General features: G+C 53.2%; 1 protein-coding gene across 2 annotated transcripts in view; it reads right to left on the bottom strand.

Moving 5' to 3' along the window:
- The window catches only part of SLC24A3 (solute carrier family 24 member 3), a 117,628-nt gene extending 93,896 nt beyond the window's left edge, over positions 1-23,732 (bottom strand). For both annotated transcript variants that reach the window (XM_048298056.1, XM_048298057.1), the window contains exons 1-2: positions 23,665-23,732; positions 3,985-4,122 (exon numbers count right to left, since the gene is read on the bottom strand). The gene's annotated coding sequence lies outside the window, so the exon portion shown is untranslated. The remainder of the gene's footprint in view (positions 1-3,984; positions 4,123-23,664) is intronic.
- Positions 23,733-26,087: the final 2,355 nt, after the last annotated feature.

The following is a 26,087-nucleotide window of genomic DNA, read 5'->3' as shown; positions in this document are numbered from 1 at the left end:
CTCAGCCAGAGGTGCAGCTGCTGGGACATAGCCCGGCCAAATCCAGTGTCTGGATACAACTCGGGCACCAGCCCTGGGGGCTCGGCCAGCCCTGGGCTCCCTGAGCCCCAGCCCCCGGGGCCACGTGTCAGCACCAAACCTCAGTGCCTGGTGCCCACCAGGAGAACATCTGCCCTTCCTGGCTGCAGCAAGAGATAACCCAGCTCCCCGCCAGCACACGAACCCAGAAGAAATAAGCATGTTTTTGTTTTCACTTCTGAGGTTTTAACGCAAACATTGTGGGTTTCTGATGCTTTAGGTCTGAAGTTGACAAACAGAAGCAGAGTGTGGGAGCAGAAGTTCAAGCAGATTTCTGACAAATTCACCAAACTTACAGCTCAGTGAGAGAAGAACATCTTTTTTGCTACTCCTCGAGGACGTTTTGTTACTAAACTTGCAGCAATTTATTCTTCTAACATTCCCCCAAGCGAAAGCAAGGTTTGGCAACTTGCAAGGCAGAAACAAATTTTTACTTTTCATTTTGCCAGGATAAAATTAATTTTGCTTGAGGGAAGGCAACTTTTTGTTTTTTAATTGGATTGAGGTTCAAAGAGGAAAAGAAAAAAAGAGAAAGAAAAGGAAAACAAACCAAAAAAAAAAATCACTCTTCACATAGTATGCTGTGTCTGCTTGGGAAGGCCTTCCTAAAGTCTGCGGTGCAGAGCCCGGTGCGTGTTCTCCTGACTTCATCTGGCCATGACAACCCAGGAGAACTCAGACCACAGAAAGCCCAGCACGTGCATAAGCCACGGCACAGAGGAGAGAGATCAGAAAGCGCAGCTTCACCCGAGGGGGTTTGGGTTTGTGGGCTCAGGTTTGTGGCTCAGTGCCAAAAGGGCTCCGAAGATACGGCCACAAGCAAGCAGCCTGGAAGGGTTACCTGCTCCACAGCCAAGCACCACAAATTACATTATCATGAGCTATGACTCACTGGAAAAATATTGATAAAAGAGAAAGTTGCTTTTGAAATAAGATGAGGAAATGTAAAAAATAATTGCACAAAAAGCTTCTTTGGCTGTTTAATTTAAACACTTTTATGGCTGAGAGTCTAAATGAACACACGGAGATCTTTTTGTTCCTGCAGCAATCAAGTATTTCCTGCTATTACCGACAGTGACTTTAAAACAGCACATTTAAGCAGGGCTGTTACTTTATTTTCAGCCTTTCTAAGGCGGGAGTGGAAGCGGTAATGCGGGGGAGGAAGGTGATGACAGCTCGTCAGAGGAAGCATATGTCAGTCTGGTGAGGAGCTAAGGAGGGCTGGCACCGGGACCTCAGCCACGCCGCCTCCAGCCCGAGCTTCCAGACACACGACATCCCATCCCGACACAGCCCCGGAGCCTGTCACCTCCTGACAGCCAATAAACCCCGTCTGAACTAAGGGCAAGCTTTGGAGCTCCTCCAGTGCAATCTCAGTTCTGAATCCGGTAGCACAGGGACCTGACCCAAAGCTCAACATTAAACCAGCTTAATCCTTTTCCTTGGCTTCCAGGGGGTGAATCACATTTCTGGACAGGACTGGGTGAGTAAATGATACTTTGCCTGAATTGACACAAGTAATTCTCACTCTTTCCTCGCCATCTTTTGCATAAGCTAAAACTGTCAAACAGGGCCCAGCGTCACAAGTGTTTCATTTTAACAGTATCACTACTTCTGCGAATAAACTCTGTCCGACTTTTTTGTCCATCTCTAGCTCCACACACCTTCATGTGCATACCACAAGGGCAAGGGGATGGTAGGAGAGGCCAGAAGAGCATCTGCTGTCTGACAGCAGACACCGCCATGAGAAGCCACCGGGATCCAAGAGGGAGGGGACAAGCAGCTATGACTGCAGGGCTGGACACTCAGGGGACAGGCAACAAGAGATGAGAGGCTCCTTAGAAAGGACAGCAGGCTGCTCTGTGGTTCTGCTTCCACAGGCACCCCACGCAACCACAACCAGCCACAGGGCCAGGCCAGAGCCACGACGAGTACTTCTCAGAAAAAGGTCAAAAAAAACAACAACCAAATAACCCCCTAAAATGATCTCTAGGCTGGATTCAGTCTATTTCACCCGTTTAATATTTCTACCGTTTTTGTTGCAAAGGCAAAGTGAGCAAAACCCCGCCCCGTCTGGAGCGGTTCTGATGATGAAATGATACTAGATAGGCCACTGGATAAATCATTAGGAAATGAAAGTCACAGCTGGCAGATGTCATGCCAGGCGCTCAAATGAGCCTGCAGTTGCCCGAGCAGCTGAAGAACAGAGACTTTCCCTTCAGCTCGTCAAGGTGTGTTTGTTTACTTGCCAACACACCACAGAAGCCAAGCACTGCAAAAGAACCACAACACATTTCAATAGGAGGCATTCTGCTTGCCTCCCGCAGCAGGTGAGGTAAAACTGCTTTCTTAAATGACCCACTTTTGCCTAGCTGCAAGGTGTTCATACAGGTTCCTTTGGGAAGCGAGTGGGGAAAAAACCCTTTTCAGGCAGCATTTCCCTCCTGACAGCTGCCCAAGGGCAGAAGGAGCACCTGAAGGCCAACACACATCCCTGTGGGGATGCTGGGGAGGTCTGAGCTCTGCTGATTCCCAGGTCACAACAGGCCCCCAGGGTTTGGAGATGCATCACTCGTGCATTATGCTCAGCAGCATCACGAATTGCCCCTTAGAGAAGGCAAAGGCAGACATGCTTGGTGAAATCCCGTACTTCCCAAATGCTGTGACACCATTTGGGGCCTGATCCAGCAGCAGCACAGCCGGGGGAAGGACGGTGCTGCCCTGGGGGCCGTGGGATCAAGCCTTCCGTCAGCTTTCCCTGACAACCACAGTTGCTGGGGTCAGGGCTGTACAAGGATTTGCACCACCCTACCCCTATCCACACTTTTAAATGCAAAAGCACAGCTAACAGCACTTTGCTCTCTCGTGCTGTACGATCACACACAGCACCAATGTCATCCACGACAAGCTGATGTGCCCATGCCCTTCTGCCAGCTCTTTCACTCACCTGTTTGCGGAGTAGCAGAACTGGTGCATTCTGCAGGTCACCTACAGCCCACTGAGCTCAGCTGGTAACCTTTGCAGACACTGCAATCGTGTCCCCACTCCCAAATGCTTCTGACTGCCACCCGGCCCCACATCAGGACGCTTAACAGTACTTCTCACTGCTTAATGTTATTTACATTTACACTGCAATAAACCCAAACAAAATTGACAAAATGACACACAGGACCTTAACTCTGTTACTTTCAGTTCCTTTCTGCATCAGTTTCTACTACAGAATGTCACACCATGACTATTTCAAAAAGAAACAGTAATTTCATGCATACAGATATTTCTGCTTTCTCTCTCCTGAGAAAACACAATGTACTCAGTAGTTATTGTTTTAATTTCTGAAAGAAGGTGGGGGGGAAGGGAAAACCCACTGACCACAAATGAAATCCCCCCATGCTTCCTACAGGCCACTCTCTCTGGTGAGGGCAGCAGGAGCAGCTGCAATGGTGAGACAGCAGGTGCTGAGGCACCGAGTGCAGTGGGGGAAAATATTACTGCCAGTGCTGATGTGAGGCTGCAAGACTGGGTCTGCGCTGTGCCAGAGTTATGAAAACAAGCGAAAATTGAAGTAAGAAGAATTTCTGTACCAGTTTTTTTGCTGTCTAAAAAAGACCATAATCATCCATCTGTCCAGAAATGTTATTAAGGATTACGGCAGAGGAAAAATTATAGACAGAGAAGTGCAGCAAGAACTGTATTTGTTAGAATTTCTCCTGGGGCACGTAACCTACATTAGTCCTGAAGAACAGAGCAAAACCCTTCCCCTCCTCTCCCCAAAACTTGAGGAAATTATATCCAAGCTCTGCTGTGAAAAGCAGCGTTTATGGATTTAAAAATAGGTAAGCCTTGGCAGTACGGATGTGAGGAAGCCAACTGCAGGACCGAGGAGCTGGAGGCAACTTTTGTTCCTACCTGGCTCGGTGCAATTCCTGACGTAGAGCTGCCCCCCATCCTCTGGGACGTCAGTCACGTTCTGCTCATGTGCTTGCAGCAGCTGCCGCCCACTCCACTTGTCGCTGTTTTCCACAGAATAGCTCAGGGCGTCATAACCTGAAGGAAAAAAGCAGCAGATACATGAGGAAAGGCAACTCCTGATTCTGCTCCTGAACACCTGAAGCAGCCCAAACATTTGCATTTCAAAAACCCCATGGTCCCCTGGGTTTAAAGGAGCAGTGTTTCTAAGCCCACTGGAGAGGGACACTGCCAGCAGCTCCCCATCCCACGGGAGTCAGGTGCACTCCTCCACAGCTTCCGAAGTTCATCCTAGAAGAGCATCTCTGTTTTCCCACCCAGCACCATCTCACGCCTCCGACTCACTTCCACACCTCCACGCTTCCAGTAACAGGAAATATCCACGAACACAAGGGGCATCACTTTGTCTCACTACCTTTGACTCACCCCTTGCTCTGCCCTTCCCTTCAGCTTTGCCTTGGTGCTGGCTAAGTGAAGCTCTATTTTAGCAATGTCAACAAAGACAGCTGGCTGATTCCCACAATATTCCTGGCACGAGGCTGGTCAGCCCTGGACATGCCATGTCTGCCTAGCCAGCTGGGCACACACACGCTCCTGTGTCAGTTCCATGCCTCCTACACTGGTTCAGACTCAGGGGAAGAAGAAAAAACTCTACTTTTTTTTTTTTTTTTAAGCCAGAAGGTATCCACACACCAAATCAGCCCTCTTGCAATGGGGACCCTGTGGCCTTCCAGTAACAAACAGCATTTCAGAGGGATTTCCTCCCACCCATCCATCCATCTCCTTCCCACCAAGCAGAACACGGGCTCTCTCACAAGGACTTCTGAATTATTCCCAGTTTTGTCCACTGCTTCGGAAACAGACCAAAAGCAAAAAAAGCAGTGAGACAGAGATTCAAGTCTTGGGCCAATGTCTCAGAGGGTGATTAAGGACAAAGGAAAAGGTTCTCTGCAGGTCCCAACCCTTTTGTTAGGTTACCTGGCGCATCCAGTTGGGAGGGCTGCCCAACCTGAGGCTTGTCTGCCTCGCTCAGATTGTGCTCTGCTCAGGCTGCTCCGTGTCATGCTAGCAGCAAGGAGGCAATGTTTGGGAAAGGGCTGCCTGGGAATCTGCATCCCAGGCCATCAGCAGTAACTGGGACCAACACTCCCAGGACACGCAGGAGCCGTCTGGGTGCACGTCTGAGGGAAGAGCCGCAGCTGCACAGGCAGCCTGAAGCACCCCTGTTTCCTAAGCAAAAAAACCTCACTCACCTTGGTAAAGCAAATGCCATCATTTGAAGCTTCAAGCACTTTGTCCTTTCAATGCTTTACCAATGTTAGGGAACGGAATCTGCTGTCAGTTTAGTCCGTGAGCACCAGTAAGATGAGGCTGATGGAAGTGGACTGCGTTTCCAAGAAGGAGCGCAAGCCGTAATGCAGCATCAGGCATCTCCCGTACAACAAGCACACTGGTAGCCTGAGCAAAGCAGTTTCAGTTCCACATACAAGCTGCTTTCAAAGCAGAGGAACTCTTCTCCAAGCAGGCGAGGCTTCTCTGTGCCCCTGCATGGAGCAATGGCACGAGGGAGAGCACAGGGACAGCCACGGCCCCGGAGCTCCGGCGGAGCCCCTCCTGCTCCCTCCACTCTGCCTCTCTCAGATGGCAAACTCTTCCAAGCAAGGGGTAAAGAAGAAGAAAGTCATCTAAGGTGACTTTGGAAGGAGAAAAGCTTAATTTGGCAGTACAAGTGTTTATAAAGGCTACATCCAGCCCTGACAGAAATCAGCGTAAATAGCAGCGGACCCGGGTCCACGGCCGAGCTCGATGGGACGGCTGTGACTGACACCAGGAAAAGCTCTCCTCTGGCACCTCCAGGTCTGAGCAGGGCCAGCTGTCCCGCCACAGAACTTGCAGCCCACCGCCCCCAAAATCCTGCCTAGGGCATCTCCATTCTAAAACACACTTCACTCTACAGAGCAATAGAAAATAGAAGTTAGAGATGAATCGTCTTCAAAGCTTTGGCCTTCCAAGGATCTCCCTGTGAAAACAGGGACACATCAAGATTTTAACCTTGCTAACAAGGACACTTGGTGACACATAACAGGATCCCTGTGGTTTCCCCATGTGCTGGCATCAGTCTCCCTGTGGGGTGGTGGAGGCTGCTCAAAGCCTGCCCTGATTTGAGTGCTGGCATGAGGCACAAGCACCAAGGACATCACCTCGGCCACAGCACCCCACAACGGGGCTGCCAGGCTGCCACCACCATGGCCAAACTCTTCTTCCCAAGGAAAAGCAGGAAAACTTACAAAAAAGAAAGCTAACAGTTTTCTTTCTCAAATGCAGTTATTCAGGTTTGGATGATTTTTAATGGGAAACACAACAAAGAGGTTTTTTCGTTTTCTCAGCAGAAGTAAAGACTGCTAAACATCCCACCTTAGCTACAGCACCATTTTGGGCAAGCCAGATTGAATGCTTTTCTTATTAATGTTCTAGCTGCTGGCTTTATACTAAAATAATCCTGTGACATCCTCTAAAGCTTTGGTACAATGAAGAATTTTTCCAAAGTTCTGCACCATAGCGTATTTCAAAGTGGGCGAATTACGTTTTTCAGCGCTGAACGTCACCACAAGGTATTTTCCACCATTCCAATTGCCCAGCACCAGCTTTATGTTACACACTCGGAACCCAGGTTCTGGAGAGCTCTACTTGCGCTTCCTCCTGGAGATATTCCCGTGGACAATAAGTACATGAGTCATTTTTCCCTGTCGTTGTGCCTGCTCTGCGCTTCGTAACAGAACTAAGACAATGCAGATGGTGCATTTCCAGTGGCCGTGTCTCCCTACATAAGACAGGGAGCACACGAGTGTGTGCTTGCTGGGAGCTCCTGTCCCTGCCAAGCTGGGGTGGCAGCCTGGTGGGAATGGCCTCTCCAGCAACACTGCTGACCTGTTCCACTCACGATCACAAAAATGAAGTAGAGTGGAAAGAAGAACTGCCCGGGCTGCTCAGAACTCCTGAAAAGGCTTTGTGTGTGACCCAGATCTCCACGCAGGAACTCGGGCACTCCTTACGCTATTCCAGATGGCTCTGGCTGGAGTTTACAACCAACTTCCAGCGCTGCAGAAACACAGCCAAGCACATCCTGGCTGCACTTCCCAGCACGAAGAACACCACTTTACAACGCTGAACGACATCCCCACCTTCCCCAACTGCACTCTGATCTCACAACTGCATTTATTCTCAGCAGCACGGCACAGGAGCCCCAACAGGATGGAACAGCAACAAGACCTCGGAGCAGACACCCAGTTTCCATAGGGTGCAAGGCAGGCTGGTGTGGAGATGGGAGGGATAGGGAGGCCTTTGCACAGCTGGCCCAAGCAGCTAAGTGAGACAAGAGCACCCCAACCCAGCGCTGGAAGAGCAGAAGAAACTCATCTGCAGCAGTGGACGGTTCGGCCCGGCAACAGTGAGGTGAAGAAAGGCATCGAAGATGGAAGGTGCTTGTGAGCAGCCAGCTGGAGCAGGGAAGAGCTGATGGGCCAGGGAGGGGCTGGCCCAGCCGAAGGAACAGCTCTGTCACCACTGCCTTTCCCCGGCACAAAGCACTGCTGCACAGGCAGGGCTCTGAGAGCTGGCAGGTATCCGCAGCTCTCACTGACAATAAACTACTTTCTATGCAAACTACTGGCCGGAGCCAAAAACAGCACAGCTTTTCCGAAATATGCTTGCCCTTCCTCCTCTCCCGTCTGTCCCTTTTATCTATTGTTTTCACGGTGGTAGCTTTGGGTTTTGGAGGGTTGGTTTCACAACCAGCTGAATTATCTCCGTCTCCCTGAAACTTTCCTGCAGTTAAAACTGCAGAGAAATGTTTCAGAGGAAGAAAAGAGCTGGAACGAGCACGAGCTTCCACAAAAGCCAGCACAGAGGTGGAGAGCAGTGGTGCGGTGAGCTCAAGACAGACCAGGTGAATCCTGGTGGAAGAGCAGCACTCAGCTGAGTGAGGTGCAGCACTGCTCCACAGCTGCCCTCCCACGGCCGTGTCCCTGTGGCCACTGGCCCCAGACCCACAGGGACACGTCCAGCCAGCCCCTGCATGCGGGTTTCTCCTCCCACCTGCTGCAGACAGCCACCCCATAATCTCAGCTCGGGATTGCATAAGCATGTCATAAATGGATTAGCTCTTTTCCTAGGCTGATTTGGGAGATGCTTTTCTTCATCAGCAGCAAAGACCATAAATAGAGCATCCTCGGGAAAAAAAATCCCAAACAAACAACAAAAACCCCCAGAAATCCTACACCTGGCTTTGACAAGCAGCCTGCTCCTTATACCTGATTTCAAAGCTGTATTTCCATGCATCCTGACCTACATGGAAAGGTGCAGGAGGGCAGGGAAAGCACACTGCTGATAACACCTGTACCACACGAGTGAGGCACAGAGGCCAGAGCCAAGCTGCAGGCGGCGACCAAGCAGAGCAGGGTCCCTGCACCAACAGCCCCTCACTGCACACCCTCCCACATATTTTCTATGCGACCACCAGTAGAAAAAATAAAAAAAAACAAAACACAGCCCCCATAAAACCTCAGGCACAATTACATCCGACATGCTTCTTGCTGCATCACAGAAGTAACTGCAGCCTCAGTTAAACATCCAGCCTGGTCCTAGGCTCATGGACCTGGAAGGGTGAACAAGTCCTCCTGTTCCCCCATCAGCAGTGACCACACACTCAGTCTCTGTCCAAACTGACCCTCCTCTCTGCCAGCTTGAAGACCCTTCAGAGGCATCAGAAAGGACCCCTGCCAGAGCCCAGAACCCTGTCCTAGCCTCAAACACACCACGCAAACCACAAATGCTGCCTCTGTAGCCCTCATCCCTCACGAGCGCCGTGGGAGGAGCGAGGCAGAAGCCAGGTACCCATCAGAGCACGACACGGGCTCCACACTCCGTGCGCCTACCGCCTGGGCTGCCGGCCCTGCTCACCGAGCCCACGGCTCCCACACGCCTCCAGACAGGCTCCCCAGCTCCCTCCTAAGGAGCACAGAGCCCGCTGAGCGCCCTGTGAAGCTTCTGCCCCTCCTGGCCCAGCAAGCACAAGCTGAGCACTGCTCTCAGCAAAGCCCAGCTGGAGTTGGGAGGGCAGAGCACGCTCCAAAGCTCCAAGAGCAGCTCCACAGCTCTCACAGCAACAGCGAAATGTGACTTTTGGTTTATTTTAACTCTGAAAAGCTGCCCACCCTCTGAAAGTGAAATTTCCACATGCATTCTGCTGGGGTCTGCCTCTGCTCCCACCATGAGGGCAAAGAAAACTTCAAGGACAGGCAGCACTCCGTAGAAACGCACTCACGGCTCATCAAGCTCCGGGTGAAGTCCCTGCACCACTTCACACAGCAAAGCCCAGGGGATGGAGAAGTATCCCTGCAAGAGATGAACAGGCTCCCCAAGAGCTCCCAGGTTTCTAGGTCCCAAAGAGGGTTGGGTTAAGCTTAGTCAAGCGAAGATAAAATTCTGTCCTGTGTTCACTGCGTTGTCCAAAAACTGCTACAGGATTTGTGATTACTCCGAGCTTCCATGATTGTTCATAACCAGTTTGTGCAGAAATTTGTGTTTTCTTTAGTATTCATCAGCTTGACCACTAAATTGACCATTCCTTTCTTCCTGATCTACGCCCAAGCGCAAAAGGAACAGTTCTGCACCTGGCAAAAAATACCACGTTTTACTTCTCCCTATCACAGCCTTGTGTGACTCGGCTCCTCTCTAAGGTAACCAGGGCTTTTCTTTTCCTGATAGTCTTTTCATGCCTCTGTTAAATTCCCCAGTTTTACCCTGGACATACCTCCGTGGCCCTGCCCAAGACGCAGGTTAAGTCTCAAGGCAGCAGTTTCCCACTGGCCTGTCCGACAGCACTCGGCACTTTGAGCCCGATTCCCTACTCTGGTTTCTCAGGGATATCTCACTCCCTGCTGGCACTCCCATCTCATTAACATTTCACCTGGCACGAGTGGAAAGTCTGGGCACTGTTGACATGATCTCTGTGCTTGGCAGCCGTGGACTGCCCGGCGTGATTTCTGCAGCTCCGCTGGCACAGCACATCTCCCCTGACAGAGCTGCTGCTGCCTGTTCCGTCTGCCTTCTGTCCCAAGCGTGGGACAGTCTCCTAATACTGGCCAGAGAACTCAGCTTCTGCCTCCTCCTGCTCTTGTGGCTGTCACAGAGGAAAATTTCAAGCAGCATCCTTCACATTACCCTGTTGCAGACGCCAGCACTTTCCCCCCTGCCCCAGAATAAATAGAAAGGGAATTTTCAGAGGCAGAAAAGGAAGACAGAGAGCAAATTCTCCTCCCCAGCACTTCCTTGGGGCAGCTCCTCTCCCTGACCAAGCTCCTTCCAATGCATCTCCCCCTCACCCCTGCTCCCTGTGAGGGATGCCAGGGAATCCTAAAGCATATCCAGACCCCCTGCTCTTTCCCTTTCCCATGTTTCACTAGAAAAGCCCGCTTATGGAAGGCAGGAATCACAGCAGCAGGAGCGTGCTACAGGTGGCTGCACATCTGGGTCGTCCCTCTCAAAACCATACATTGTGATTTCCCTACTTCACAGTAGACAGCGAGGAAAAAAAGAGCAGCAGTGAATTAATCTAAAGCTGACCGGCCATCAGTAACAGTGCCACTTTTTACACAGTTCCAAGATCCCGTGGCTGCTTGAACCTGGAAAAATCATGACCTTACAAGGCTGGAAAAAGCAGCACTTGAGAGCCTCGCTGTTACCAGACAGACCCTTGTTTCTCGGAAGGATTGGGTAACGTGTTACAGAAAGAGCTAACTCTCTGGAGAAGGCGTTTATCTTCTAAAAAGCAGTGAAAAAACAAGCTGCATTTCAAACCCCTGTGGCAGGGGCCAATACCTGGGGTTTGATTGGGGGTTTTGTGCTTAGGAGGTGAACAGTCACTGCTCCTTAGCCCACATTTATGTACTTCTCTCCTAATTTTGAGCTGACACAGTGTGAGGAAAGACGGTTTTGGGTCAGATGAAATGTTTTAGTCGAATAAAATATTTTATTTTGGTTTGCTCTCTTTAATGCTTCCAGCTAAATATAATTCCGCAGAATTAAATTTAGTCTGAAAATACCATAAAAATGTGCTGGGAAAAGAAACATAGCAGCTCTTCCACCAAAAAAAAAAAAAACAAAAAACCCACCAAAAAAAACCCCAAAAAAACAACAACAACAAAAGAGAAGGGAAGAGAAACCATGACTTTATCCCAGTTAAATTCTAAAAGATATGAAAAGTGACACCCTTGCAGCTTTGCCTGAAAAATTTCTGTCAGTGTCCAAGGCCAGGCTGGATGGGGCTTGAAGCAGCCTGGTCTAGTGGAAGGGGCAACCCATGGCAGGGGTTGGAACAGGATGAGCTTTAAGGCCCTTTCCCACACAGACCGCTCTGGGATTCTATGATCCCATGAAATCCACCCATGGCACAGCAAGGTGAATTCCTCAGATGAGGAGGATGGGCTCCTCCATCCCCCTCCCGCACCGCGCTGCCGGGTGCCACCAGAGGTCCTGTCCCGTGCCCGGTGGGCTCCGTGTCCCTCCTCCAGCCCTGCTCCGCAGCAGCCAGGCTGCAGGAAAAGCACACAGCAAGCATCCAGGAGCTCCCAGGGACAGCAGCTGGGACAGGCCTGGTGGCTCCTGCGAGCACTAAAAACAAGCCACCCCTTCCAGGAAAAAAAGGACAGGGAAATAGAGCCATCAGAAACCCTGGCTCCCACTCTGGTATCTCTGATGATAGGGGAAACATCACAAAAGAGAGATCCTTTTCCTGCTTTTCTCCACAAAAGATAATGAAAAAACTGGATCTTGCAAAAAAATAAACAAGCACGAGGGAAAAGGAAGCTTTTGTGTCCAGTTTCAATACAAACACGTTTTTCTCCTGTCCCTTTGCCTTACAACTCTTTTCCCCTTGTGTTTCCCTGCAACACCACCACACGAATCTGTAACTGGTGCTTGTTTAATCGTTGTTATTTACTGCTTCCACAGAGCTGGAAAGGCACTTGGAGAATGGAGAAGAGTCTAGGCCCAGACAAGACACTGGCTCTGATATCCAATGCTGCTGTTCGGCACCAAGTCTGGATTTGCTCCCCAAATCCACTCCCAACGTGAGGTGACACTCAGGACAATTCACTGACAGCCAGCCTCCAGCAGCCAGCGCAGAACTGCAGTGGGGGGAGTAAAAGCACAGGGTTTAAAGTATACTGAGACAGTAGTGTGGAGGAGCTGGGAACTGTGAAACAAGAAGTCAGGGACAGAGGCGTGAATCCAGGCCTTGCGGAGCGGTGCCAACCCCCCTTTTTCTGCATCTGTCCAGAAAACCTGTGAGATGATTTTTACCAGTGCTGAGAACGTGCTGAAGGGCAGCTGCTGGCCTGTGACTGATGCTGTGCCTTCCACCCCAGAAAACTGAATTCCTGACACCAATGCATCTCCTTGGTTCCCAGCCCTGCAGCCGGAATTAACGCAGGAGAGCAAGATGCTCCACGGGTTGCAGGGTGCTCGTGGTCCTGTTCCCTGCCGCTGGCCAGCAAACGGAGCTGGCCTGGAGCTGCCCCAAGTCAGCCACAGGCAGGAGAGCAGGAGGGAGCACCCACCAAGGTTGGAAAGCCTGGTTCCACCTCATGGAAAGCCTGGTTCCACACCACTCTGTCACCACGAACGGTGCCCGCCAAGGTGCCCCCACTGCACGTGGGTTCCTGCCCTCCTTCAGACTGATCTATGTGCCTCCAAGCCAAGCTGAAAATTACCTCAGTGACAGAGAGTGTTTTCCCTACGGTACCCACTTAATTAAATATTGAAAGAGCTATTACCTTTCAGGAATGCCAGTGCACTGGCTGTGTCCATTATTTATAACATAATGTATTCATTATGCATTTTATCCCATGCTCCTATCTGCTGATCTCATAACAGGCCCTTAAACAGAATTTTAAGCAATTAATCCCACCTTAACTACGGACAAATATATATAGAAGCCTCAGGACATCTCTTTCTTATATTTATTTGAAGTAAGCAAACATATCTGGAAATAAATCTGGTAATCAGGGAAGAGAGGGACATGGCCGAGCAGCCTGGAAACCACAGAACCAACGTGAGCCAGGCTCATTTCAATCAAAACTGCCAGTCTGGGCTATCTGGAAAAAGTAAGCCTTGGCCTGCCACAGATCCCCTCCCACGACATCCCTTCCACACCGATGATCCAAACCCAAACGCCCCAGAACATCCGGGGCCGTCCTGCCTGCCAGGGCCCGCCAGGCTCAGCCAGCCACTCTCCCACAGTCAACAGGTGTCCCTGCTGAGCTGCCCCAGGATGTCCCTGGTGCTCCCCTGACCCAGCCCCAGCTCCCATCCCTGCATGTGGCGGTCGTGGCTGCGAACCCCAAAGCTCGCTGAGCACGTGGGTGCCAGCCCCGGTGCTGGCAGAGCCTCAGGGGCAGGGATGTCCTGCTCATCCCACTCTCCTTTGTGCCACTCGGATCCCTTTTCCCAGTCCCACGGGAGGGAACCAGCCCTGGGATCCCTCCCGCAAGAGGCAGCTGCTCAGCCTTGTGCCCTGCTCTGCTGCAGACCCTGAATTGTAACACAGCTCCTGTTCTCTCTCCCATACCCAAACAGCACAATGGTGACTGAAAAAAACTTTAAAAGAAGGAAGAAGGGAAAAAAAAAAGAAAAAAGAAAATAAAAGCCTCTCTAGACACATCCGGGAAGCTCCTCATAAATCAGCACAGATCAATGCAGAAAACTATCAAAAACTATCCTTGGCTTCAGCAGGTTTTAGACTGGCCCTTACCAGGGTGGCACCGGAGTAACAAGGCTGCTGAAGCCTCTCAAGGCAGATCTGTACTGAGGCTTGACTGAAGCTTGTAGAGGCTCCTTAGCACATCCCTACAAAGGCAGCCTGTCCCTAAAAGTAGAGGACATGGATGCAACCCCTGTCCAAACCAGTAACTACACCCTTACTTTTCCACCCCGGGGATGTTCCCTACCAGCTGCCAGAAAAGGCAGGCACAAAGGCAACAGGTACCAGTCCCGAGCAGCAGAGCAGCACCCCTGCCCTCCTCTGAGAAATGAGCCTAGCCTGGAATGTTTCAAAGTGTTTCAAGGAAAGAAATAATGCTACAGAGGGGGGGAAAAAAAAAAACAACAACTTTCTATTTTTGACCAGAGATCCTGGAACAAAAGGATAGTGCTCCACATCATACCAGAATCAAGTGTTGGATGCTATCCTTTCTTTATAAGGCTTTAAGACGGGCAGACCCTCCAAGAAGTGGTAAGCAATTCTTTATTTACCCTGAAGTGAGACGCTGCAGACGCGGGTTTAATTCACTGCTCTGCTATTAGCCCGCGAGGTGACCTTGGACAAGTTGTTCTGTCCGGATTCTCAGCTGGTGTCAGCTGGCACCGTGCCACCACAGTCAATTTAAACAATTTGAGACGCCAGCCCCAGAGCCCTCGGGTCCTCAGCCTCCCTCTCCCGAACAGCTCTGCCACCCACACGCAGCCCCGCCATGCCCCAAGTGACCCGAGGGACATGGAGTGGGGCGAAGGGAACTCATGCTTCCCTTGGACAGTACGTGGTTTTCATAAAATGAAAAAAAAAGCCTATTTTGGTTTTGGGGATTGTTTTAAATAGCCCTACGATCAAGGCTTTAAAAACACTATCGTGCTCTGGTGAGACCCCACCTGGAATCCAGCTGTGGGGCCACCAACATCAGAAGGATGGACGGACCTGTTGGAGCAAGTCCAGAGAGGCCACGAGGATGCTCAGAGGGCTGGAGCACCTCTGCTGCGGAGACAGGCACCCCTGCAGCTTCCCTCTGGATCATTTCTTCACTCAAGAAGCTTTTGCATTACTCGGTTACTTTTTTGGACAACTCCTCCTCTTCTGAACAAGCTCGATTTGCTGCCTCCTCTGATTTAGCACAAGAATAAATCCACAGAACATGAAACTCAATTTGTTTTACTCTGCCAAGAGTCAGCAGCAAAGTTAACTAGAGGGTGTTTTTAAGCGCTGCCTCTTCTCCCTGTTCCTCCCCTCCCATGCCACTGCTGTCCCAGGAGCAGCCCAGAGCCAGCAGCACCTTGCTGTGAGCATGGCTGATGGAACCTGGGGAACAAGCCAGCTCTGCGTGTGCGACAGGCCACCGGCTTGGACAGGAGCTCTCTGGGACAAGGGCTGTCTCGGCTCCGCCTTCACAAGGCCTGCAAGGAGCGTGGTCACTCAGTCCTGGGCAGGATGGGCTGCTCACCACGACCCCAAACACCAAACCTGTGCCCTGATGAAAGATCTGACCCACGGTGCCTTAGCAGCCCATATCCTTGAGAGGACATGGTGCCACCCCATCAGTGAGACCCCTCCTTGCTGTGCCACTCAGCAGAGCTGTGTCCCAGGGCTCTGCAGCGTCCCTTGCCCCAGGCCCCACTGCAGCACCAGGCACCCTTCTGCAGAGCAGGGAACAGAGCCTACACGTCAACTGTGATCACAGCCAGAACCCCCACCTGCTCCTGAACCATGTGGCACTCACCGGCCACCACAGCAAGGCATTTAACAACTCTCTTCTACTTGCCAGCAGCCTGGGGGGTGAACATCACACGTACCTACTCTTTTTTAACAACTCTAGTGCTAGGAGCCTTTTTGGATGCGTCACGGTGCGTAAGCTCAGCTGCCATGGCTCCGGCTTTCCCTGAAACAAACTGCTGCACCATCTCAGCACAGGCAATGTTCAGGTATAAGAGCTTCCTTCTGCCCCACGCTCTCAAAAAACACAAATCAACTGTCATGTCATGGGGTGCACTGAGAACCGGAGGGCAGATCTTGTCAGAGGAAAAAGGGATGTCCATGTAAGGCTCGTTTCTCCTCCTGCTTTATGTTACAGGATGTTCTGGCCATCTTAGGGAAAAAAACCAGTTGCGTCTATCTCTGAATGAGGATTACTCTAACAGCAGACCCTTCAGTTGTTTGCAGCTCAGTTAGCACGTTTTTGGCGTGCATATCGAAAAGACTCTTTGCCTGGACTTCAGCAGGCTCTTTCCCAATCGAGTTATTAAATCTGTTTGCAGTTCTGGTTGGATAGGTGCTGCCTGCTGCTGGAGCGAACGCTGAGGATGAGCCCCGGCGTACCAAGGTTCCCTTTAAGGGCACACACTCGGCACTGCCACATCTTTCTCCTCTCCCGGCACTGCGACTGATGGACGCTGCCAGGGAGTCACCGCAGGGACACGGGAGACTTCCCGGGGTTAATCCACAGGGACAGGGCAGAACACTGTGGACCGGAGCTCCGCGTGCATGCCTGTCACTCCCGTGCCAGTCCCAGGAGTTCTCTTGTGCCTCAGTTTCCCTCCCTCGCAGCCTGAGGACACGCTTGCTCTCCTCGTTGCCTCCGGCACGATCCGGGGCTGAGGAATGGCTGGAGCGAGGAAGGGCCTGGGTAGCCTCGCACACACACGAAACCACCTGATGTCAACCCAGCACTTCCCACACTGCAAGTCAAGCCCTGGTCCCTGGCCTGGCTGCCTGAGGACACAAACCCAGCTCAGAGCTGAAGCACCGCGCACACCATCGAGGAACAGCAAGGTCAGGCCAGGCTGTGCATCCCTGCCACTCCACGCGGCTGCTCGGCTCGCAGCTAGGCACAGGAATGTCCCAAAACCACCAAATCCACGCCTCCAAACCCTTCCCGACACTCCTTTGTGCCCAGGAGTGTTTTCCCCTGTGAATGGTATTTCCCCTTCCCAATGCACACTCACATCCACCGACACAGGACCCGTGCCCTGGGCTGCCACGGGCAGAACAGAGCTGAGCAAGAGGATGCTGTGGGGCAGGAGGTACAGCGGAGACACCCCCTGCTCCCCTCTCCTCCAGGCCATTCCCAGGTCCCAGCCAGCACTTAGGGACCATCTGCTTCCCACAGGCAAGGCTTATAGGCAGATGACATTCCACATTAGCCAAAAGCATCCATAAAAGGCAAATAAAGTCCCAGCAAGTACTGTCTCACACAGCTTTCTCCCTGGACGCCACATCTGGACTCCTCTTCAATGCCTCCCTTTTTCCAGAGGAGCAAGACCCAGGACCTTTCCCGGGAGTCCTTGGTACAATGCTCCTAGTCTCAGCAATATGAAAAAAAAACCCCCGACCCCACCCCACAAAAAAAAAACCCCAACCAAACAAAACAAACCAACCAACAAGAAAATCCCAGATCAACACCTCCAGTTCCCATCAAGCTTCAGTTTTTAATCCAGTCTGGAGCCCAGCCCTTTCTGCTGGATGCAACACCCTGTCCCACTCCCTTCCCCTCTTTTCCCTCCAACAATCAAACACACTGAGAAATCCTGCTATTTCCAGAGTCCTCTCAGCCTGCTTCTGAAGAAAAGCTGAGCATCTAGAGGTTGTACCCATTCTGTTTTTAAATCTGAGCATTAAGCTGAAATCCAGCCATGCCACAGTACGGACACAGGGACTGCACCTATTTCCTGTCTCACACGGGTACAGCTGCTCCTTTGATGCAGTTGTCTCCTGGCCAAAGTGACGGAGGCCTCAACACCCTCCCAAATTCCCGAGCACAGCAGGCTCATCCCACGCCCATCTCCCTGCCCAGGCAGCTCTGCTGCTATTGATTCCAAGCTGACAAAATCGGGTCTCAGTCTCACCTGAACATTCCTTTGCTGGCTGCTGTGGAGACCTGACCTTCTGCGGAAGGCGATGCAAGAAAAGGTAACGTAAAGTTTTCCGTGAGACAAGACAGAGGGACCTGACCCTGAGGGATTCCCAGCTAACTGCAAGCTCCCCATCCGGATGCCCTCGGCAGTCAGTAACAAGGACAGGCGGCTCAGGGCTGGAGGAGTCTCACAGTCGGGCAAGGATCCCCCGGGGAGGAGAGACAGAACACCTGCATCCCTCTAGGGTCAGCTGAGAGCCCATTCAGGAGCTGCAAATTACACACATTCACCACTTTGTTTTCAAAGGATTTCCCTTTGATGCCGTGAGCAATGCGGAGCAGCCACAAGGATTTACTCACCGTGTAACCCTACTCTCCTGAGAGCATGTCTACAGGAAGGATGGTTACCATGGAAGGACTACAACCACACTGCTCACACCTGGGCATGCCCGACCGCTCCTTCCCATAAAGCCACAGCAGCGGAAAAAAGTTAGGATGAGGTTACCAGTGGCTCTTGGCATGGGTCTGACTCGGCTCCTGCTGATAAAACCCAGAGCAGAACAAAGCTTTTGAACAGCCCCAGTGCTCTCCAAAACCCCAAGCCTGAAGACTGCCCTAGAGAAGGGCAAGGAAGACAAGGCCAGAAGAAGAGTAAAACCCCCTTTTTTTACCAAACGCACTGCTGTGGCTGAGCTGCCTGGCTGTGGGCTGTGAAAAGCAGCAGGAGAGAGAGCACAGCATGGTGCAGCTCCCACCACCACACGGCCCAGCTCCTGGAGAATCCTGCGGCTTCACGGGAACTGCTGGAAGCTGCTGCACTGGATCCTAAGGTGCATCCCTCAGACTCTGCGCTCCTGCGAACCCCACGTGGTTTTCATTCCCAAACACAAAACTCCGAAGCTTCCGGGGACAGGTTTCGTGAAACCTGGCTCTCTTCTTCAAGTTTTATCTTAGAGAAAGCTTCATGAAAACTAAGTTTTCTATGCTCGTCAACAGGAAAGCCAGAAGAGGTAACTTAAACCACTCCAGAAGGAACAGAAACCAGAAGAAAACCCCAGTGATCTTCCTAGCTACCACAGAGTTGCCATCAATTTAAGGAACAGAGACAAAACAGAGGAAAGCACCCTGGGGCAGGATAACACCTAGAAGCAGGTCAGGTCCAGGGGTGAGGGGAGTTTTCCAACTGCAGGGCTGGATGCTGATCTCCTACAAGACCCTGTCCCATATCCAGGAGTGTACAGACACAAATACCTGCCACATGAATACATGACAGGTCCAGCCAAGCCTTTTGAGGATCCCTGACCAAAAATGGACAGTGTGACCAGCCTGCCTTTTCTAACTATGGACTCGTAATTATTCTATTATGGACTAATTACGGACTATTCAAGATTAGCAGCAGGAGGGAAGTACTAAGAAAGGGCTGGGACAGAACCAACCAACCATGCCCACCTCCTCATGAGCTCTGCTGTTCTGACCACAGCCACCACCCAAGGGCTCTCTGTTCAAGCACGGCTTGTTAATGCCCCTCACCGAGTCGTTCCAGCATGCTAGCCTGGCAGAAAACCTCCTTCATTTATCCTGGGCTAGTTTTCTGCTGGGTTAACCTGCTGGGAAGGCTCAGCTTAGGGCCACCACCATGCCAGAGCCCAGGCACGAGGCACCAATGGGGGCAGGAGCAGCCACAAGCCACGGACAGGGCAGGATTGAGCCCGTACCGCTCCATCAGCGCAGACAGGTGTGCAGCACAAGCCTACCTTACCTCGACAGGCACCACAGGAACAGCAGCTGCCGAGTCTTTCCGCAACTCGCCCTCTCCCAGCCTGGCGTTCTCTCTGCTGGTGAGCAGCTGGGGCGGCCAGCAGCCCTCGGCCCCGACGCCTCGCTGGAGCCAGCGCTCCCAAGCACCCCGCATCCTCGTCCCGGGCACCACGACCCCGTGGCTCCTGGTGGTCAGGCGCCCAGCCTTGGCAAGGCGGCCAGCCTGGCACGCAGCCCAGCGCTTCCACAATGCTTCGAGGAAGTGGACTCCAAATGGGCCTGGAGAGGTGGGAGTTCTGAAGGCAGTTCTCCAGCCACAGCCAGGTGGGCAAGCCCTGCTCTGCTGGCGCCCGGAGAAGATGCTGACAGCCGAGCGAGCACGGCTCTGAGCAGGCTCCCTCACCCCTCCGAGCAGCGCTGCGCATCCCGTCCCTGCTCTCCCCGAGCTGCTCAACACAAGGGCTCAGTCTCAGTCAGCTGTCGGTGCAGGACCTTGAACAAGCACTAAATAAATGAACAAGTCATTTCCTGCAAGGCCAAACACGCTCCCTGCCAAAGAGGTCACATACCACGCTCTGGCCTGATGCCTCTCCCGAGTTTATGAGGGTAAATTCCCATATCCAGGGGTCCAACAATTACAGCAATACATGTGGGCTAGGATTACTCACGCTGGAGCTAGGATTACGCTCCGCTGAAGAGGTGAGGAAAACAACTGCTTTTGTGCTTTCACTGCATGACCTCCAAAGTTCGGTTTGGGTTTCTTGGTTTGCACGAACCAAAACATTCAAATGAAATCAGGGAGTTTTCGCTTAACTCTCAGCTAGAGGACCAGGATCTTTCACACCAAGGCTCTTCAGTGTTATTTTGGCAGTAAGGAGATCTGTAAGGAAAAGCCCTTTGAGGCAGGACCCGTGACAAAGCGGTTGGGAGCGAGCAGCCTACGTGGCTCATTCCAGCCTTGTGAGCTCCTCCAACCAGCACCGGGGCGCAAGGCGGACATGCCCAGGATCCTTGCTCCCCACCTCTCAGCACACCACCCAGGATTGCTCGGAGGCTTTCTGAGTGTGTTTTCGTGACAGGGATGCTCTCAACACACCACAGCCCACAAGGACCAGGCAAATACCAGTCCTGTGAAAACAGCCCGAGCTTCGTGTTTGGGGTAAGTCTCAGAGCCTGTCAAAACGCATCTGGCAGGCCCTGCTCTGCCATTCTGAGCACTTCACTCCCCTCAAGTTAAAACAAGACTTAAAAGAAACCCCAATCTTCCATGCTTGAATCACACGGGCAGCTCCATGTGCTTGGATGTGCCCATCCCCATGAGTAAGGGCTGCAGAATCAGACCCAGCTTTTCCTCACCATCCTGCCAAAGACACAGACACAAAGAAGAAGAGAAAAATCCCACTGACTGATGCCCCTGCTATTTCTGCTGTCCATGACAGCAAACTGGTAAAAGGCCTGACTCAGAAGCCTCCCTTGAAAAACCTGAATCATTACAATCTGGAAGACGGTCTAATATAATGAAGTCTCCACTCCTCCCTCCCTCTGGAAGAGGGAATTTGCGTCAGAGTGATGGAGGGGATAGAGAAGGGGGAAAAAAAAATAAACCCAACTTCACTCTCCGTTCAACCCTCTCTGCGCGGGCGGAAGAGTCAGGCAGCCAGCGGTTGGCAGCTGGATTTGGGGTCTGCAGGGCTACGTTTGGCCTCAGTTACACCTCTCAGCTACCAGTGTTGACTTCCTTAATGTCAGAGCATAACCACAGAGTTACACTGCCAGGAAGCAAGAAAGAGGCTCCCCAGCTGCATGATCACTGCCCAGACAAACTGTGTGAACTTGGATTTCTTCTCGGCACTGTGTCTATTTCCGAAAGCTTGACCCTTGTGCAATACGGAGATCATTGGAATGAGCCTCATAGAACGGTATAATGTTTTAACACTTTGTTACTACGCGTTGTTTAGCATCAGGAGATCTCACACTCACCTCACAAAGCAGCCTTATTTTCGAGACCCAGCCAAACAAGACATGGAGAGATTAGACTAAGTCCCTCAGAGAAGCACTGGGAGTCACCGGAGCAAAAACCCAGAGCTTGTGCCGTGTCCCCTGGCATTGCCTCCCCCAGATGGTTTATCGATTAGACCGCTGTGGTTACCCGCCTCTCCAGAAGGGCTCTAGCCTGTTTCCTGAGGGGACGCGCAGGTACACACACCTCACAAGGAGGCTCTGGCACTCAACACCCTCTGCACACACAGGTCACCAGTGACCTGAAAAGCCCTGCTCCTCCAGATCCAGGCCACAGCTGAAACGGTGCCTGAGGGGAAGGGGACTGACTAAGAAAAACAGCGGCACTCAAAACGAGCACGTATCGTGTGAAGAGGGGATTCAAGCCTAGGGTTTCTGAGCCGGATCGCGCCTTAACACCAAGGCTCTCCAGGAGCAGCGGCCACTGCAGCATCTCCACTGCACCCCAGGGAAGCCTGTGCCCAGCCTCACGCTGCCACCGCTCCCTCTGGCACCGAGGATGTTGGGAGTTGCCCACGCCATGTGCGCTCCTTAAGGCACACAGTGAAAACAACCCCGGAGCCTCCTGCCAGGGCAGCAGGGAGAGAGATGCCACTCGACACGAACACGCCACAGCCCAGTCAAAAGTTTGTGCTGAATCTTAAACCCCGCGTTTTCACGTGGGAAAAATACCAAGACAGCTGAACAGAAATACACCTTTCCACCTCCTAAGCACAACACAAAGGCCAGAGAACACCAGGCTGTATCCGAGGCTCCCCAGAGAGCCCGCTCGCTTTGGGCCCGTGCAGCGCCAGCGGACGCAGTGGGCGCTGTGGAAAATTTCCACCTGTAAGATGACTCTTCTCCCTGTCACTCCCGGCTCTGCACGGCAGCCGGGTCTACTGCGCCGAACGCCATTCCTCATCTCCCGGATTAACTTTAGGCAAACTCTGCTCACAACGCGAGACAGGCTCCCAAACTGAAGCAAAGTGGCCAGAGCCCTGACACGAGCCTGCTGCACCAGCTGGGGAACATTTCAGCAGCTCAGGCAGACGAATGCACCTGCGGCACCAGCCTTCGCGGCAGACGGAGCTCCTTCTGCATAGGCAGGGACCCCAAAACAGGGGATGGGAACGAGCACTGCTCTTCAGAGAGAGGCACGCACGCTGAGCCGCTCTCAAAATAGGTGTGAAAATCACCCTTGCCACATCACCTACTAATATCTCGTGTGGCAAAGGCAGCAGCATGCAGCCAGTCGGCTCGGCTGGACATGGATCACCTTCCCGCTGACGGGAAGGGGGAAGAGAGCACCACAGACCTTCACACCGGCAGCCTTTGAAGTTTAGGTAAAGGAAGGATGGATACTGGCGTTACACATCCGCATCTTCCATGCTGGCAGACTTGAATATACCTCAGTACATGCATAAACTCCTGTTTACTCACAACGATGTTCGTGTTTTTCCTGGCCTTACTTCTCAGATGCAATCATCGCGTTTGTGAGAAAAAGCGTAAGTTTTAGAAGACGTGTACCAAAAAAAAAAAAAAAAAGACGATTCGATTAAATTGAGGGCATAAGAGTCCCAAATCTCAAAAACCCATCCCAATATCGTTATACTCCACAAGAAACGCTGCGCTCAAGCCGTAGCTGGTGTTTGTGCTCTTCCCCGAACATGAGAGCATTCCTCACACCATGCTGGACACCGTGAAACCCTTCAGACACGTCTGTTTATTTAAAAAGCAAATTCGAGTCACGGAGGGGTATGCTCTTCTTTTCTTAAAGGCAAACAAGCCTGGCGTAAATTCTGCTTACATTCACGGATCTGCAAGGCAAAACGCGAGCCGCTTCCGATCGCCCCCTGTGCAGCGGTGGGCAGGGGACCCCCGGGCACCATCGCAGCGCCCCGGCCCCGCAGGGGGGGCTCCGGGCACCCCGCTCCGGCCGCGCCGAGCCCCCCGCGCCCCGTGCCCGCCGGGACCCCCGTGGCGGGCGGGCCCCGCTCCGCCCCGCACGCCGAGCTCCGCCAAGTTTCGCGCCGCTCCCGGGGCCGCTCCCGGGGCCGCCCCCGGCGCGCAACGCCCCGGCTCGGGCGGGCCCCGCCGCGGACCCCCGGCCCCCGCAGCGCCGCCCTCCGCAGCCGGGCCCCGGTGGCCCCGCCGCCGCCGCCCCCCGCCGCGGCCCCGCACTCACCGCCGCGCCCGGCCGCGCAGCCGGCCAGCAGCAGGGCCAGGGCGGCCAGCGCGCACAGCTGCCCCCGCAGCAGCTCCCCTCGCCGCCGCCGCCGCAGCCGCCGCCGCTCCGCCGCCGTGCCCGGGGCGCCCATCGCGGCCGCTCCGCTGCGCTCCGACCGCTCCCCGCGCCGCGCCGAGCCCCGCCGGGCTCCGCAGCGCCGCCTCCGCCCGCCCACAGAGGGCGGGACGGGGCGGGGGCCGCACGGCAGCGCGGAGGGGCTGCCGGGCCCGGCGGAGCCGCGGCCCCTCGGCCGGCGCGCAGAGCGAGCACGGCCCCGGCACGGGGCCCGCTGCCCGCAGGTTCCTGGGCGGGCAGGGGCGGCGAGGCAGCGTGGCCCGGCCTCGCCTGCGCTGGGCATCGCACACATCGCACCGCCCGCCACCGCAGGGGCGCTCGGGTCCTCTCGGCATCGTCTCCTGGGCTACAGCCTGTACCGCCCGTGCGGTGTCTTGACACCAGAAAAGCCCCAGCGCACCGGTGACCCCTCACCGGTGCTCCCAGTGACGGCAGCAGGCAGCCCTCGCTGCCATCCCTGCGCTTTTCAGACACCCGGGGGGTTTCTCGCTGGGGGTGGTTGGGGATTTTCCCCCCCTTTCTCATTCTCTGCCCTGAACTTTTCGCTGGATGAGCAGCCGCCTGCCCTGCCTGCCCTTCAGCCCGGTCCTGTGCGAGCCCTCTTGCTTCCCATCGCTCTGCTGGGCGCCCTGGCGCCCTGGCTCACACACCTCTGGGGAGCTGTGCCAGCTGCTCTGGCACAGCCACTCCAGCCCTCCTCTGCTGGGGCTCCCCGGCTTGAGAGCCTGGGCCGGTTCTTCCCTTCTTCCACGTAATGCCATAATTGCTACTGGAACATTGACACAAATACCTACAGGCTGTGCTGAACCCGGAGCGTTGTGCACACGCAAGGGAACAGCTGCCTCTGCAGGGCCCGTGCATGTGCACAGACACCATCACCCAGGAAGGGCCCTGGAGTTACATGACGGATCTGCCGTTTTGGCTGGAGAGCCACCTTCAGCTGAGATGAACGGGCGAGCAGAAGGAATACCTCTGTTCCTCCATGTTCCCCATGGGCTGCCACAGCTCGCTGGACACAGACTGAAATGGAAGTAAACATCACTGTCCGTATTTTTGGTTAGGTACCCACCTTTCCCGTTAAAGACAGTCTCATTCTGGGGGCAGCAGTGAATTATGTGCACCCACCCTCTCCCGAAAGGGTTTCTGCCAGTTCTGAACTTGACCAGGATGTTGGTTTCCAACTCTGCTCTTGCACATCTACTGCGTGTGCTCCTACACATAACTTTAGCAACACTGGTGTCCCTGTTGGCCCAGGGTAGGCAGAGCCAGCTCCCACCCAGGCAGTAAATGGAGCTGACAACTGGCCTAGGATGTAGCTAGGGAAGAAGTGTTTTGTTTTGGTTTGTGTTTTTTCCGGGTAGGACACACTCCCTTCCCCCTGGCAGGGCAGGTTTTATCCCATGGTAAACAACTCTGAAACCTGTAGCGCTGTCAAACACTACAGCAAGTCACTGCAACAGAGGAGAGAGATCCTGACTGTCTCACTGCCGGCTCTGACTGGTGCCATGGGAGAGCAGTCAACCCACTGCAGGGTGAGAGGGGCTTGGGGGTGAAAGTCCCTTTTGCTGACACGACAGAGCGCTATGATGGTGCTCCCAAAGTACTCCCTTTAAATTTAAATGCTCCTTTGAAGTCTGTAGCGTCTTGAAAATGTGACCCTGAGAGTCACTGCAAAATCATTACTCATGTCTCCATCGTAAGCCTCCTCTGGTCCCATCGCAGGGCTGCTTGTAAATACCAGGTGGGAGCTCACTGTCTTTGGAATCGAGACTGGGGCTATCTGGGAAGCCTACGAAGCTCAGGAACAAGTTTCCCACTCAGAATCACAAGGTAAGTTAGCAAATGCCTTACTAGCATAGTGAGTACCAGCTCCTGAAACGTCTCCGTTTCTGGGGAGCATAAGACAGGAGGATTCCCTCTTCTCTCCCACCGATAAACCAGTGTGTGGGTGGAACAGGCTTTGAACGTCTCCGTCTGCAGGAAGAAACAGAAGGAAGGGAATCGCGGTGGATGTTACTCTTCTGAAAGAAACACTGTATTTATCTTCCACAGGAGCCTTCTGCGAGGGGAAAAAAAAGCCCAACTGCTAAAGACCTGACGTGACTAACATGCTGCTGAGCTTCACAGGGTTTGCTTTGTGTCACCTCTGCCACTGTCTTCCACGCTTGCTGCCACGTAGAGTGTTCTCCGGAGAGGGCCGCGGAGGCTCCAGAGGAGGAGGTCCCCTTGCTCTGTGCGGGCCCTAGGAAGGTTCCCACAGAGCCGGCTCTCAGAGGGGCAGAAAGAGGCGCTTTTGTTCTTTCCAC

Source organism: Corvus hawaiiensis, chromosome 3, assembly GCF_020740725.1.
Source record: "Corvus hawaiiensis isolate bCorHaw1 chromosome 3, bCorHaw1.pri.cur, whole genome shotgun sequence".
In the NCBI taxonomy this organism is placed as follows: Eukaryota; Metazoa; Chordata; class Aves; order Passeriformes; family Corvidae; genus Corvus; species Corvus hawaiiensis.
This window is presented reverse-complemented; position numbering and strand designations above follow the sequence as displayed.